Source organism: Tursiops truncatus, chromosome 9, assembly GCF_011762595.2.
Source record: "Tursiops truncatus isolate mTurTru1 chromosome 9, mTurTru1.mat.Y, whole genome shotgun sequence".
NCBI lineage: Eukaryota > Metazoa > Chordata > Mammalia > Artiodactyla > Delphinidae > Tursiops > Tursiops truncatus.
The window spans coordinates 30,480,375-30,498,089 of record NC_047042.1 but is presented as its reverse complement, the minus strand read 5'-3'; the positions used below and the strand labels follow the sequence as shown (position 1 = coordinate 30,498,089).

At 40.6% G+C, this 17,715-nt stretch overlaps 1 protein-coding gene and 1 non-coding gene across 4 annotated transcripts in view; one reads left to right on the top strand and one right to left on the bottom strand.

Moving 5' to 3' along the window:
* IGF2BP3 (insulin like growth factor 2 mRNA binding protein 3) overlaps positions 1-17,715 on the bottom strand; it is a 139,632-nt gene that overhangs the window by 71,292 nt on the left and 50,625 nt on the right. The window lies entirely within an intron of this gene.
* Positions 8,830-8,937, top strand: LOC117313702 (U6 spliceosomal RNA). Its single transcript, XR_004528285.1, has one exon. It is a non-coding gene; the product is annotated as a U6 spliceosomal RNA (small nuclear RNA).

Genomic DNA, 17,715 nt, shown 5'->3' with positions numbered 1-17,715 from the left:
GATGTACTTTGAACCTGGAGGAGAGGCTACAAGGCAGGAAATACAGGCAGCCTCTAAAAACTGGAAAAGGCAAGTAAATGAATTCTCCTCCACACCTCCAGAGGGTACCAGCCCCGCCAACACCTTGACCTCTGAGACTGATTTCAGACTCCTGGCTTCTTGAACTGTAAGGAAGTAAAATTCTCTTGTCTTAAGCCACCAAGTTTGTGGTAACTTCTTACAGCAGCAAGAGGAAACTAATATACCTACATTTATGTGAACATGTGAAACAAATCTTCTGTGCCAGCAATCCCCCCTGAATTGCTTTAAAATAGTCCAACCAACCAACAAAATTAGGGGATATCGATAAAACAAGAATACTGATAATCTTTAAAGCTGGGTACATGGGGGTTCATTATACTATTTTCTCTACATGTGTATATTTGGTAACTTTCAAACTACAGAATTTTAAAAGTCACTTTAAAATTCCTAAGGAAGAAGACATACAGATGGCCAAAAAGCACATGAAAAGATGCTCAACATGATTAATTATTAGAGTAATACAAATCAAAGGTACAATGAGGGGCTTCCCTGGTGGCGCAGTGATTGAGAATCCGCCTGCCGATGCAGGGGACGCGGGTTCGTGCCCCAGTCCGGGAAGACCCCACATGCCGCGGTGAGCCATGGCCGCTGAGCCTGCACGTCCCGAGCCTGTGCTCCGCAACGGGAGAGACCGTGGCAGTGAGAGGCCCGCGTACCGCAAAAAAAAAAAAAAAAAAAGCTACAATGAGGTATCACCTCACACCAGTCGGAATGGCCATCATCAAAAAATCTACAAACAATAAATGCTGGAGAGGGTGCGGAGAAAAGGGAACCCTCATGCACTGTTGGTGGGAATGTAAATTGGTGCAGGCACTACGGAGAGCAGTATGGACGTTCCTTAAAAAACTAAAAATAGAACTACCATATGATCTAGCAATCCCACTCCTGGAATGTATCTGGAGAAAACCATACTTCGAAAAGATACATGCACCCCAATTTTCATTGCAGCACTATTTACATTAGCCAAGACATGGAAGCAATCTAAATGTCCATCGACAGAGGAATGGATAAAGAAGATGTGATACATATATACAATGGGATATTAGCCACAAAAAATAATGAAATACTGCTATTTGCAGCAACATGGATGGACCTAGAGATTACAATACTAAGTGAGGTAAGTCAGAGAAAGACACATATCATATGATATCACTTATATGTGGAATCTAAAAATAAAATGATACAAATGAACTTATTTACAAAACAGAAACAGACTTCGAAAACAAATGTCGGGGGAGGGATAAATTAGGAGTTTGGAATTAACATATACACACTACTATATATAAAATAATCAACAAGGACCTACTGTATAGCACAGGGAACTCTGTTCAATATTCTGTAATAACCTATATGGGAAAAGAATCTGAAAAAGAATGGGCATATGTATATGTATAACTGAATCACTTGGCTGTACACCTGAAACTAACACAACACTGTAAATCAACTACACTCCAATATAAAATAAAAGTTAAACTGAAAAAATTCAGCTATAAAATAAATTTCCTAAGGAAGATACCACATGTTGACACCTTCCCCAACATCTTTGTCATCTCAGGATGCTGTAACAAATACCAAAGACTGGATGGCTTAAACAACAGAAATTTATTTCTCACAGTTCTAGAGGCTGGAAGTCTAAGATCAGGGTGCCAGCCTGGTTGAGTTCTTGGTGAGGGCCCTCTTCCTGATTTATAGACAGTCACCTTCTTGCTATATTCTCACATGGCAGAGAGAAAGCATCTCTTGTGTCTCTTCTTATAAGGGCACTAATCCCATTCATAGGGCTCTACTCTCATGACCTAATTACCTCCCAAAGGCTCCCCCTTCTAATACCATCACATTGGGGATTAGGGCTTCAACATATAAGTTCTGGGGAGACAAACATTCAGTCCACAGCACCCACTAAGGCCAGATGAACCAGTCTTCCCCCCAACATTGGAACAAATTGTTATTTCTTTAGTTAAACACCATTTCAGATTACTGACTGGTGGTTATGGAACACGTGACAAAAAGTATGCACCTTTAAACATGTTCTCAGTGTGTATGAGAGGCACATGGGAACTGACCAACTGAAAAAGCATTCATGTCTCCTGTATCCCATCTCTCTAGGATGGAGGATCATGGAACAAGACAATGTTCAAAAATTCTCCACCCAAATTATTCTATTGCTTTTTTGGCTGATCATATATAGGTAAATCTATCTAAGATGATGAACACATCTCAACTCTGTAGAAGTCAAAAAACAAAATGTATCTGAGCTATATCTGAACAGGTGGTTTTGGTCTCAGAGAGCCTCAGCTGACTGTGTCCTGCTCCTCAGGATACACATCTTGAGAGCTGGTGCTGTCAACAGAGCTTTCCTAAAGCATACCACCACCTCTGCCACACAGCTATCACAACCACAGGGGGCTGTTCCAACTAGGCTGACCCAGCCTTACAAAGCAAGATAGACAATAGAATCATGTCCTTCCACCAAACAGCACTTGCTACATGCACCAAAAATTGTAAGAAACACCTCAAGGCCCAAGCATTTCCAGTTCACTCGAGAACAACTTCAAAACCCACCTCGTGACTCTGTGCCTGGGTCCACCCCATAGGCACTTACACAAACACAGGCCAAAGCCAATTGTATGCATCACAGCAGAAGGACCGCGTGTGAAGAGGCAGCTGGAGGAGGGAAGGTATTCACGATGCTATCAAAACTCAGATTTTTAATTCACACTGGAAGGACGGTCCCTACACAAATCAGACAACTGTTCTGCTGTTCCAGAGTAACCCAAAAGTAGGAAGAACAAGCTGGTCACATTTAAGATTCAGTCACTGTGCCAAAAGCATCCAATCTCCCCACAGATTCTCAGGAGAAGCAGGTGCAGGCCCCCTGCTGAGGGCGTTCTGCCATCAGCGTCACCAATGTGAACTGCTTGTGGCATTTTATGATCCAGGACCCTTCTTGGCTCGTTATAAGAATTATTTTCAATCACTAAGGCTCGTCACGGTATGAAAAACATTGCAGGAAGTCTTCTGAAATTAAGGTTGGAAAAGTCACTGCTTCTCTGTGGAAGTGCATGGAGAAAACACGGTGGATTTTAAGTATATAAAGCTAACGAGGAATCAAAACCAGTATGAGATATGCCTGTTAAACTACACCGCAAATTTCTGTCATGGAATAAAAAAGCATCCCTGATAGTGAAGGCAGTTAAGTTCACTTCCATCATTAAACAAGAGGTTTTGTAAAAAGTAATATTTATGGACAACAAAGGAGGTGTTGGGAATAAAGCATTTGAGCATTTGGCTAGGGAGAATGCAACTATAATCTTCCAAGATGGACTTCCCTGGTGGTAAAGAATCCGCCTGCCAATGCAGGGGACACAGGTTCGATCCCTAGTCTGGGAAGATCACACATGCCTTGGAGCAACTAAGCCCGTGCGCCAGAACTACTGAGCTTGCGCTCTAGTGCCCTCGAGCCACAACTACTGAGGCCCACGCGCCACAACTACTGAAGCCTGCACGCCTAGAGCCCATGCTCTGCAACGAGAAGCCACCACAATGAGAAGCCCGTACACTGCAGCGAAGAGTAGCCCCCGCTCGCCACAACTAGAGAAACCCCATGTGCAGTAACGAAGACCCAAGCAGCCCAAAATTTAAAAAAATAATAAGATAAATTTATTTTTTAAAAAACCTTCCAAGAGGAAGAATTTTTCAGATACATACATTCACTTTGGGTGACTTCAGGGAAAGAAAGACTGAGATAAAGAGACCACTCCGTGGCAAGGTAGGTTCAGAAGTAGAGATTAAACATTTAGAAATTTTTATGGGAAATTCCCTGACAGTCCAGTGGTTAGGACTCAGGACTCGGTGCTTTCACTGCCAAGGGCACAGGTTCAATCCCTGGTCAGGGAACTAAGATCCCACAAGCAGGGGGGAGAGAGACAGAGATGGGGGTGGGGGGGGAGGGAGGGAGGGAAAAGAGAGAGAGAAAGAGACAGACAGAGAGAGAGAGAGAGAGAGAGAGAGAGAGAGAGAGAAAGACAGAAAGACAGAAAGACAGAAAGACAGAAAGAAAGAAAGAAAGAAAGAAAGAGAGACAGAGACACAGAAAGGGAGAAAGAAAGAAAGAGAAAGAAAGAGAAAAAGAAAGGAAGAAAGAAGGAGGGAAGGAAGAGAGGGAGGCGGGAGAGAGAGAGGGAGGGAGGGACAAAGAGAGAGAGAAAGAGAAAGGAAGAAAATTTTATAGCAGATTGCCAGGAATTTTATGTCTGCTAAATCTAAGAATAAAGACCAGGACTTGTGTTTTTGACTGACTTTAGAATTTCATTTTTCTAACAAATTTTGCATTTTATAAAATGTCAGTGATTGATTAGAAATTTAAAAACCTCATCCTTGGGACTTCTCTGGCAGTCCAGTGGTTAAGACTCCACGCTCCCAATGTAGGGGACCTGTGCTCGATCCCTGGTTGGGGAACGTAAGATCCCACATACCACACAGTGTGGCCAAAATACAAAACAATAAACAAACAAACAGAAAACTCATCCTTCCATGAAGCTGGGGAAGGAATAACCTAGAGCAGTAATTCTCAATGGAGAAAACCTGACCACTTCGGGGGTGGTTTTAGAAAACTGTGGGTCCTTTGGGGTGGGGGAAGAGGGCCTCACGAACACTGGACAGGCAGAGACCAGATATGTCACACATCCTGATTTGTGCAGGACAGCCTCACACAGCGGAGGCACCCCAGCCCTGCACAGCTCTTCAAGGTCCTTGACATATATATACATAAAAAGCCCATTTTTTCTGAGCATATACCCTTAATATTTATTGCTCAGTTTTAATATATATTCTATCTTCCAAAACTGCAACCACCATGTAAATCAATATACAATTATATTTTGACCTGCTTATCACCACTATAGAAAACCACTTAACTGAGAGCAACACAACGTTGAGTCACCCATGTCATACCTGTATATTATTAGCACCAGTACTGGTCTGCTGAGGATTATTCTATAATAATACACGTACTGTACAAGTACTTGATTATTTCACTGTGCCTCAAGCTCTGGTCATGCCCAAGTGTTTATGTACTGAAAAATTACTTTGTATAAACGAATTCCCTTTTATTTCTTCTTTCTGGTATGTCTAGGACATTATATTGATTTTTAAATTTTAATTTTAAAGATTTAAATACATATATAATTATATTTTCTGTGAATTTCACTTCAGGACTGTAATTGGGACATTAGAAAATGTTTGTTAAAAAGAGGATGCAGGGGAATTCCCTGGTGTTCCAGTGGTTAAGACTCGGGCTTTCACTGCCGTCGACCCAGTTTCAATCCCTGATCGGGGAACTAAGATCCCACAGGCCGTACGGTGCGGCCAAAAAAAATAAAATAAGCAATAAAAGCAAGCAAGCAAACAACCAAAAAGAGGGTGCAGGTCTGAGAGTTGAAAATGCAAGTCTCTTTATGTAAATATCTCAGTGTTCATTATAGGTCAAACATAGTAAGAAATTATAGTATATCTAAATAAAAACATACTGATGAAGTTAGTGTTGCAAGTCATAAATAGACTTGCAGGGGAAGTGAGAGGTCACATTCTTATTTTTACATATGAGATGACAAAACTACTGCAGTTTAAAAAGGGGGCTTTAGGGTCAGGTTGCCAGGTCTGAATTCCACTCATCCAATGTTAGCTGTAAAACCTAGGCAAGTCTCTCCATTTCTCAGCTACCTCCCCTCCACCCCCTAAAGTCAGGATAGCACTATTTCCTTTCGATATCTAGGATTGGCTGGATGAATCAAACGAGACTCCTTCTGAAGAGTTTAGCATCCTGTCCTGCCCATGGTCAGGACTCCCCATGGGTATGCTATTAAGCTGATCTAAAACTTAAAGGGAGAGTACTAAAGAAAAGAGGGGAATAAGAGCTAGGAATGTAATTGTGAGCCTAAAAATGAGTGAAAACAGACAAATCAAATATAGGACTTGTTAAAAAGAAAAAAGACTGAAATATCAATTCACTACCATCAATCCAACTAAGCTAATTAAACGATTTTAACTCTTTTTACACATACTTGTACATGGAGGAAGTGTGACACAAAACAACATTAGACCAAGAAAGAATCTATCAAGATGAACGCTGATCTCTATTTGGGTTATGGTCATGTTCTGAAAAGCATCATATGACTTCATCGGTTCAACTAATACTTACTGAACACCTCCTTTTGTGTGTAAGAACCAACAACTGAGGAATCCTGAGAAGATGTCAGTGCACGTATACTACACATCTAGGGAAGACCCCAGAAAATTACAGCCTTTCTCATCCCCACATGAGAGTAACTCTAAATAGTAAGATTGTATTTTTGGGTAAGACCAAGTAGGCCATTCAGCAATACAAAAATACAAAAGGGAAAAAAATACCTCGAGTACTGAGGCAACCCTGCCTCTCTGGCTGCTGATGCTAAAATTAGAAACAGGATTAAGAGTGCCCTGCCATTCCCACTTGGTTTACTGTTCTAAACCCCCTTCCTGGGGACTTCTCCCTCCCCCATGTTAACCCTGAATATTTTGTTCATTCATGTCAGAGGTGGGAAGCAATAGGAAAAGAGCAAAAGGGGAAGGCTTTTATAAATTTAAATGTGAAATTATCTCTCTTTTAGCCTTACACACACATCTCCAGTACTGGATCACATGGACAGTTTGAATACAAGCTTCTTTTTGTAAATGATAGCTAAGTGCCTGCTCAGCCTTAATTCAACCAAGGGTTACTTATGAGGAAAAAAAAAAACCCTTAAAGCAAGTTACTTAATAGTTACTCTATTCTTAAGAAATAAATGATTCAGTATCATTTATTTCTCAAGAGATAATTTAACCTCTTGAAATTTCAAAGTAACAAGAAAACTATAAACTGAGTGGGGATAGTCTATCCTGTTTCTCCCATGGAATGAGGATAAAATCTGGACAGAACGTATGACGCAACTATTTGAAGACTCTGAAAAGTATATAAGGGACTTCCCTCGTGGCACAGTGGTTAAGAATCAGCCTGCCAATGCAGGGGTCACGGGTTCCAGCCCTGGTCCAGAAAGACCCCACATGCCATGGAGCAACTAAGCCTGTGCACAACTACTGAGCCTGCACTCTAGAGCTCGCAAGCCACAATTACTGAAGCCCACGCGCCTAGAGCCCGTGCTCCACAGCAAGAGAAGCCACCACACAATGGGAAGCCCACACACCGCAACGAAGACCCAACGCAGCCAAAAATAAACAAATTTATGTTTTAAAAAAAAGAAAAGTAGATGATAGCAGGTGGAGCGGGGAATTTAAAGTACCACCAAACGTGAGATGATTTATTCTGCCCTTCTTCCCTCTGGTATGCCCCAGCATGGACTTGGGGCAGTTTAAAACTTGGAAATTGGGGCTTCCCTGGTGGCGCAGTGGTTGAGAGTCCGCCTGCCGATGCATGGGACACGGGTTCGTGCCCCGGTCCGGGGCCCGTGAGCCATGGCCGCTGAGCCTGCGCGTCTGGAGCCTGTGCTCTGCAATGGGAGAGGCCACAACAGTGAGAGGCCCGCGTACCGCAAACAAACAAACAAAAAAACAAAAAAAAAAACACTTGGAAATTGTTACTGAGCACAGACAGAACTCGAGGAGAAGTCCTACAGCTCTGGCTTGAAGAGCAGGAAAGGGGTACCTAAAACTCTGGTGAAGGGGAAGAACTATGGTTCCAAGGGGGTGGGTTGAATCCTATTGCTTTTTTGCCCCTGTCTTCCTGCCACTTAGCCCCAGACATGAGTGCAGTCATGAGAAGTGTACAACCAAGCAGGGTAACCAAGGCCCTATCTTTTCTGGCTGAAAAACCAGAAAGAGAAGCCCTTGAGAATCAAAGTACTAATCAGATCATGCAAAGGGAGGAGCTCAGGAAAGCAACTGCATGAAGTTGTTTAGGAAATCCTGGATTTAGCTCCAATATGCACATGCCTGCATCAGAAAACAAACAGCATACCCAAGACTTTGAGAGCAGAACCATGGGAGAGATCATCACCCAGGTCCCAAACTGGCCACCCACTGAGTGCTACTACACACAGGAGACAGAGCCAAAGAGTACTTCAAAGGCTTCAAAAATGAAGTGAAATTGGAACCATAATCCACAGAAGGCCGGCTGCAACTTGCAGCCTGAAGCCAATTGGGTCAAACTGTATTCTAAAATGAAATTATCAACATTCTCCATAGGGTTTGAACCAAGATCCAGAGTCTCATAATATTATATTCAAAATGTTCAATGTACAATCCAAAATTACTTATATAAAGAGCTAGGAAAATCTCAACTCATAGGGGATGAGGCAATCAACAAATGCAAATGCCAAGAATGACAAAGATGTTGGAATTATCTGACAGACTTTAAAGAAACTATTATAAAAATGTTCCACAAAGGGTGAGCATTCTTGAAAAGAACAGAAAGAAAATGTCCAAGAAACAGTAGGTATAAAAGAAATAAAAATTTAGAACCAAAACACAATAACCCTAAATAAACTCACTGGATGAACAAAATAGCAGACGGGAAACAACAAAGGAAACTGTCACTGCTCACGAAGACAGATCAATAGCAATTATTCAATCTGAACAACTGACAGAAAAAATGCACAGAGGCTCAAAGCCCTGTGGGAAAATACCAAAAGCCTAATTTACGTTATCGGTATCTCAGAAAGACAGGAAAGAGGAAAAACACTTGCTGAACATATCTTTGAATAAATGGTTACTGAAGTGCTCACTTCAGCAGCACATATACTAAAAATTGGAACAATACAGACAAGATCAGCATGGCCCCCGCTCAAGGATGACACACAAATCCGTGAAGCGTTCCATATTTCCTAAAGACCTAAATGTAAGGCCAGACACTATAAAGCTCTTAGAGGAAAACATAGGAAGAACACTCTTTGACATAAATCACAGCAAGATCCTTTTTGACCCACCTCCTAGAGAAATGGAAATAAAAACAAAAATAAACAAATGGGACCTAATGAAACTTAAAAGCTTTTGCATAGCAAAGGAAACCATAAACAAGATGAAAAGACAACCCTCAGAATGGGAGAAAATATTTGCAAACGAAGCAACTGACAAAGGATTAATCTCCAAAATATACAAGCAGCTCCTGCAGCTCAGTATCAAAAAAACAAACAACCCAATCCAAAAATGGGCAGAAAACCTAAATAGACATTTCTCCAAAGAAGTTATACAGATTGCCAACAAACACATGAAAGGATGCTCAACATCACTGATCATTAGAGAAATGCAAATCAAAACTACAATGAGCTATCACCTCACACTGGTCAGAATGGCCATCATCAAAAAATCTACAAACAGTAAATGCTGGAGAGGGTGTGGAGAAAAGGGAACCCTCCTGCACTGTTGGTGGGAATGTAAATTGATACAGCCACTATGGAGAACAGTATGGAGGTTCCTTAAAAAACTAAATATAAAACGACCATGTAATCCAGCAATCCCACTATTGGGCATATACCCTGAGAAAACCATAATTCACAAAAATAGTCATGTACCACAATGTTCATTGCAGCTCTGTTTACAATAGCCAGGACATGGAAGCAACCTAAATGTCCATCAACAGATGAATGGATAAAGAAGATGTGGCACATATATACAATGGAATATTATTCAGCCATAAAAAGAAACAAAATTGAGTTATTTGAAGTGAGGTGGATGGACCCAGAGTCTGTCATACAGAGTGAAGTAAGTCAGAAAGAGAGAAACAAATACCATATGCTAACACATATATATGGAATCTAAAAAAAAAATGGTTCTCATGAACCTAGGGGCAGGACAGGAGTAAAGATGCAGACGTAGAGAATGGACCTGAGGACACGGGGAAGGGGAAGGGGAAGCTGGGACAAAGTGAGAAAGTGGCATGGACATACATACACTACCAAATGTAAAATAGATAGCTAGTGGGAAGCAGCTGCATAGCACAGGGAGATCAGCTCACGTCTTTGTGACCACCTAGAGGGGTGGGATAGGGAGGATGGGAGGGAGACGCAAGAGGGAGGGGATATGGGGATATATGTATGCATATAGCTGATTCACTTTGTTATACAGCAGAAACTAACACAACATTGTAAAGCAATTATACATCAATAAAGATGTTAAAAAATATATATATGGTTACTGAAGATTCTCCAAATTTGGCAAAAGATATAAACCTATAGATTGAAAAAGTTCAGTGAACCCCTGTGAGAAAATACATATATTGGTCTCCCAGCCTCAACCCCTCCTCTTCCTGGCACAGAACTCCTAAAATTCTTGTAATTTCCTAAGTGATAGGAGCACTAGGTGTACCTCCTGTTCTACTGAGGAAACTCTAGGTAGGTTCTTGGATGGCTCCTGGTTGGGAGCTGGTCACCAGAAAGATCAAGCCATGATCAGAAGCCTGGAATTTTCAGCCCCGTGCCCTGTCCTCCAGAGAGGGGAGAGGCGCTGGAAATGGAGTTAATAATTGATCATGCCTACAAGAAGAAGCCTCCATAAAATCCCAAGAGTAGGAGGTTCACAGAGCTTAAAGGTGAGTGAACACATCCACATAGGGAGGGTGATGTACCCCAACTCCACAGGGACAGAAGTTCCTGCACTCAGGACTCTCCCAGACCTCGCCTTATATATATCTCATTGGGCTAATCATCTGTATTTTTTATTATATCCTTTAATAAACTGGTAAATGTAAGTAAATGTTGCCCTCACTTTTGTAAGCCACTCTAGCAAGTAAGTCAAACCCAAGGAGCGAGGTCTTTGGAACCTTCTATCTATAGCTAGTTGGTCAGAAGCACAGGTGATGATAACCCAGGCTTGTGACTGACACATGCAAGGCGAGGGCAGGGTGTCGTCTTCTGGGACTACTGAGGCTACAGGCCCTTAACCGGTGGGACCTAACATTATCTCCAGGTAGAAAGTGTTAAAAATTCAGTTAAAATTGTAGGACACCCAGCTGGTGTTGCAGAGAATTGCTTGTTGAAGGGAAACATCGCCACACATTGGGTGACCAGAGTGACAGAAGTGAAGTGTTCTGAGTAATAAAGGAGACACACAGGAAAAAAAAACACATAACAGGAAAGAACTGGGTTTCTCCCGACACAGGGGGAAAACTGGGTTCTTTCCCTTTACAACCTCAAACAAGATAAACCCAAAGAAATCTATCTCCAGACATATCATAAACTAACTGTTGAAAATCAAAGACAAAGAAAAACCTTGAAAGCAGCCAGAGAAAAATAACACATTACTTACCGGAAAGTGGTTCTCAACTGGGGATTATGTTGTCCCCAAGAGGATATTTGACAATGTCTGTTGACATTGTTGATAATCACAACTTGGGCAGGCAGGGAGCTGCTGGTATCTAGTAGGTAGAGACTAGAAAAAACTTAAAAGAAACACTCTACCCAACATGAAACATTTCCCAAGAAATGTTTAAAAGAAACACTCTACCCAACATGAAACATTTCCCAAGATATACTGTATCTGTCTAAAACAAAGATATAAAACAGGTATCAACAGATTTTAAGGAAATATAAACATATAAGGTATGCTTACGAACCATAATGGAATTAAACTAGAAGTTAATAACAAAAAGATAACTGGAAAATCTCCAATCATTTGGAAATTTAAACTACATAGTCCAAAAAAAAAAAAAAAATCCACAGGTCAAAGAGGAAGTCTCAAGGGAAATTAGAAAATATTTGGAACTGAACAAAAATTTTAAAAATACACCAAGATTTATGGGATTAAGTGCTTTAAAGGGAAATTCATAGCATCATATGTTTACATTAGAAAAAAAAGAAAGGTCTCCAATTAATAACCCAAGCTTCCAACTTAAAAAACTAGCAAAAGGAAGCACAAAATAAACCCAAAACAAGCAGAATAAATGAAATACTGAAGAGCAAAATCAATGAAAAGAAAGAAAGAAGGTAAAGATCAATGAAACCAAATGCTGTTTCTTTGGAGGAACATAAATAAATAAATTAAACCTCTGGCCAGACTGACAAAGATGATGAGAGAGAGAGAGGGAAACAGAGGGGGGGCGGGGGGGGGGGGGCAAGAGATCACAAACTACCAATATCAGGAACAAAGGAGATAACACTATAGGCCCCAAGTCAATTAAAGCATAATGAGGGAATACTGCAAAACTTTATGCACCTCTATTCAACAACTTGGATGAAATGAACCAATTTTTCAGAAACTACAAATCACCAAAACTACGCAAGATAAAATAGCCAAAAAAGCCCTGTAACTATTTTCAAAGACTGAATTTGAGCTAAAAAAAATAAAAAGTCTTCTGAGGAAGAAATCTCTATGCTCAGGTGGTTTCACTGGCAAATGCTATCAAACGTTTAAAGAAATAACACCACCTCAGCACAACCTCTTCCAGAACACATAAGCAAGCACTTCACAAGACAGTTTGAGGGTTTATTACCCTGATAACAAAGTCAAAGACAACACAAAAAAATAAAACTACAAACAAATATCCCTCATCAAGAGAAATACAGTAAGCTGTCAACCAAAAAGTGAGCAAATTGAATCAAGGAATATGTTCAAAGAATAAACGCCACAACCAAGTGGAATTTATCACAGGAATGTAAGATTGGTTCAATATTTGAAGAACAATATAATCCATCGTAGTAACAGCCTAAAACAAATGTATGCTCATATCAATTTTTGCAGAAAAAGCATTTGACACAAACCAACATTCACTCATTATAAAGACGATCAGCAAACTAGGAATATAAATAATATCCTCAACCACATAAAGGGCATCTACAAAAACCCTACAGCTAACATTTTACTTAAAGGTCAAAGACTGGATGTTTTCTCACAAAGGGTAAGAAAAAGGCAAGGATGTCTACTCTCATTCAAAGAACTCGGGCAGTGTAACAAGGCAAGAAAAGGAAACAAAAGGCATATAGATTGGAAAAGAAGTGAAACTATGCCAACTTGCAATGACATGATTGTCTAAGTAGAAAATTTCACACAATCTATTAAGAAAACAAACTTTTAGGGAAATTCCCTGGCGGTCCAGGGGTTAGGACTCAGAGCTTTCACTTCCAGGGCCCGGGTTCAATCCCTGCTCAGGGAACTAAAGTCCCAAGCCTTGCAGAGCAGCCAACAAAATATAACATTTTTTTTTAAACTTTTAGAACTAATTAGTTTAGCAGCAATGTAAATATACTTAACATTGCTGAACAATATGCTTTAAAATGGTTAGTATGGTGAATTTTATGTGTACTTTACAGTTTAAAATAAAAAATCATTTATAACAGCAGGCCCCCCAATTTAAATACACTGGTATGAATCTCACAAAACACATGTAGGACTTGTTGACTTCCAGCAGAATTTTGAGAACCAAAAACTGGTTCTAAAATATATATGGAAAGGCAAAGTAACTAGAATAGCTATAACAATTTGAAAAAGAATAAGGTTAGAAGAATAACACTACCCAATTTTAAGACTTACTATTTAAAGCCACAGCTGCCAAGAAAGTATAGTATTGACAAAAGGATAGACATATAAATCAACGGAGCAAAACAGAATCCAGAAATATTCACACAAACATGGCCAAATGATTTGTGACAAAAACGCAAAGGCAATTCAATGCAGAAAGGACAGTCTTTTCAACACACTGTGTTGGATTAACTAGACATCGATATGCAAAAAAAATGTGTCTGCCTAAGCCTCACACATTATACAAAAATTAATACAAAATGCATCATAGGTATAAATGTAAAACATAAGGCTAGGGACTTCCCTGGTGGTGCAGTGGTTAAGAATCCTCCTGCCAATGCAGGGGACACGGGTTTGAGCCCTGGTCTGGGAAGATCCCACATGCCATGGAGCAACTAAGCCGGTGCACCACAACTGCTGAGCCTGTGCTCTAGAGCCTGCGAGCCACAACTACTGAGCCCACGTGCCACAACTACTTACTGAAGCCCACATGCCTAGAGCCCGTGCTCTGCAACAAGAGAAGCTACCACAATGAGAAGCCTGCACACCGCAATGAACAGTAGCCCCTTCTGGCCGCACCTAGGGAAAGCCCACGTGCAGCAACGATGACCCAACGCAGCCAAAAATAAATAAATTTAGATTAAAAAAAAAAAAACATAAGGCTGTAAAACTTCACAACAGGAGAAAACTTTCATAGGCTAGATTTAAGTACAGTTTTTAGACAACACACCAAAAGTACTATACAAAAAGGGGGGATGGTCGAAATAAATAAATTGGACTTCATTAAAGTTTAAAACTTTTGTTCTGATAAAGAAAATGATAAGGGAATGGGAAGAATTACTCATCAGGAGAAAATATCTGCAAATCACATAGTTGGCTAAAGACTTGTATCCATGACAGATGAAGAACTCTCAAAACCCAATAATAAGAAAACAACCCAATTAAGTAGCAAAAAAGGTAACCAGACATTTCAAAGAGGATATGCAGAAGATAATTAGTACATGAAAAAATGCTCAACAGGTGGCGCAGTGGTTTAGAGTCCAGCTGCCGATGCAGGGGACACGGGTCCGTGCCCCGGTCTGGGAAGATCCTACATGATGCGGAGCGGCTGGGCCTGTGAGCCATGGCCGCTGAGCCTGCGCGTCCGGAGCCTGTGCTCCGCAACAGGAGAGGCCACAACAGTGAGAGGCCTGTGTGCCGCAAAAAAAAAAAAAAAAAAAAAAAAAAATGCTCAACATCATTAGCCATTACATAAATGTAAATAAAACCAAAATGAGATACCACTACACATCTATTAGAGCAGCTAAAATAAAAAGCAACAACAATACCAAATGCTGGTGATGATGCTGACCATCTGGATCACTCAAAAATTACTGGTGGGATAGATACACTACCAAATGTAAAATAGGTAGCTAGTGGGAAGCAGCCGCATGGCACAGGGAGATAGCTCGGTGCTTTGTGACCACCTAGAGGGGTGGGAGGGAGGGAGAGGCAAGAGGGAAGAGATATGGGAACATATATATATTTATAACTGATTCACTTTGTTGTGAAGCAGAAACTAACACACCATTGTAAAGCAATTATACTCCAATAAAGATGTTAAAAAAAAAATTACTGGTGGGAATGTAAAAATGGTACAGCCACTTTGGAGATGAGTTTGTCAGTTTCTTATAAAGTTAAACATATTTATCATATGACACACACCAACTCTTTATTTGTTGGTGGGGGCAGCAAATAAAACACCCCCAAGGTTGCCATGGGGGTGTTTTTTTTGGTGCAATAGGATTATCCTATATCCTGACTGCGATGGCAGAACACAAATATATACATGTTAAAACTCAAAGAAATTTCTACCCCCCAAAAAGGCCATTTTCAAGCATATTTAATTCCATACTTTTTTTATAATAAGCCAGTTGGCAGGATGACATCAAGAACATGATAGACACCATTGTAAAGCAATTATACTCCAATAAAGATGTTTTAAAAAAAAAGAACATGATAGAGTCATAAAGAAAAACAACAAGACTAACATCTTCCTCAAGTCTCTATAACATACTGTATGTTATAGAGTCTCTATAACATACTGTATATATGTCTCTGTAACCCTGTAACCCAAGTCTCTATAACATACTGTCCTGTCTGAATCCTGAAGACTCCCTTCTTCTAGGATGAACAAATCAGGGGCCCCCAGTTTATCTGAAAGGCATGCCACTTTCAATGGATTTCAATACTCAATTATTTTGAAGGATGTTAAGAGAGATTTCCTATCTAGTAGTTTACCTGTATCTGACAGAGTATTGTAAGCTTTCCTGACCATCAATCTTTTTTTTTTTTAATAACTTTATCTTTGACTGCATTGGGTCTTCATTGCTGCACACGGCTTTCTCTAGTTGCGGCGAGACAGGGCTACTCTTCACTGAGGTGCACACGCGTCACACTGTGCTGGCTTCTCTTGTTGCAGAGCGTGGGCTCTAGGCGTGTGGGCTCAGTAGTTGTGGCTCGCAGGCTCTAGAGCTCAGGCTCAGTAGTTGTGGCACACGGGCTTAGCTGCTCCACAGCATGTGGGATCTTCCCCAACCAGGGCTCGAACCCCTGTCCCCTTCATTGGCAGGCGGATTCTTAACCACTGCACCACCAGGGAAGTCCCTGACCATCAATCTTAAAGCTTCTTCTTTAAAATCAGGCTTATTTCCCTCCATTTTCTTCTTGGACTCAGTAACTTATCCCTATTTTGGTTATCAAATGAGCCCTACATTCATCCTTAAAATACACTCAATCTGAGTTTCCAATGAAAGTATTTAAGTTAAATCCCCTTAAAGAGAAGGAAAGGGGTCTCAATGATGAAAATAGAGCTCCTGTGAAGAAGGTAAGAAAATAAAAGTTACCTACAAACCTATCACACCACTGTTAGTGTTTTGACTTTTGCCCTTCTGGGTTGTCCTTTTATGTGTGTTCTTAAATGGTTTATATGAGTAAATTAAACATTCTTAATTTTTTCAGTATTTTGAAATAGTTGACTCATCTTCTCCTTAAACTGAAGTTTTCACTATTGTTTTTGTTTGTTCGTTTGTTTATTTATTTTTTTGGCCACGCCATGCGGCTTGTGGGATCTTAATTCCCTGACCAGGGATTGAACCCAGAACACCGCAGTTAAAGTGCCGAATCCTAACCACTGGACCGCCAGGGAATTCCCTTCACTATTGTTTAAAGAAGAAACCCTCACTGTGGGGGGGGCGGAAGAGAGACACAACTGTCCCATTAAATTATAGGTTAACTCTCACACCTCATTTTGATACCCACTGAGTTTGATCCACTACTGTACACATCACAGCGTTAATAGAACAAAACTCACATTTGATTCAGTTCAACTGCTCTCTAATAGGCGTCACAAGAAGTAAAAACTTCAGTGTGGGACTCGGAGTTTTGTTTTGTTTAAATGTACTTCTGTGCTTTCAAAAACAGGAAGAAAAAAAAAGTTGAGGGAGAGAGAAAAGGGAAGCATGTAGGAGGGCAAGAAGCACCATGCCGTTTCCCCCATACTTTGCCCTATGCATCTCTTCCATTTGGCTATTCCTGACTTGGATCCTTCATAATAAACTGGTAACCGCAGCAAGAGGTAGGAGAAAGCAGCGGAGAAAGGGGAGGGAGAGCCCAAAGCACTGTGTAGGACACAAGGGTGATTTTTAACCTTATTCCTAAATCATCTTTGATCCCACCAAAGTTTTTGTTTGTTTGTTTTCTGTTTGGGGGTGTTTTTTTTTTCTTGGCCTCCTTTTTCAACTCGTGCTACTTGGTAGTCTACTTGGTTTATGAATGCCTTCTCCTAAATTACCTGAATGCCCTTCTAGAATGAAGTGTATGATTACAATTCGACTTGTTATTCTACCACTCATTCTTCGAAAAGTTTTATGCCAAGTGATGCCAGGCACTGAGGATAAGATAGTCTCCTGTGTCATAAGAAATACATATCTGGTCTTTGTCCCTGGTTCCTGACACAGAGCTCCTAAATCCCATAGTTTCCTGAATGATAGGAGTGACAGGAGTGTCTTTTATTCTGACGAGGCAACTCTCAGTAGGCCCCTAGATAGCTTCAGGATGAAGGTCTGGTCGTCAGAAAGACTAAGGCACAATTGGAGGTTTGGAATTTACATC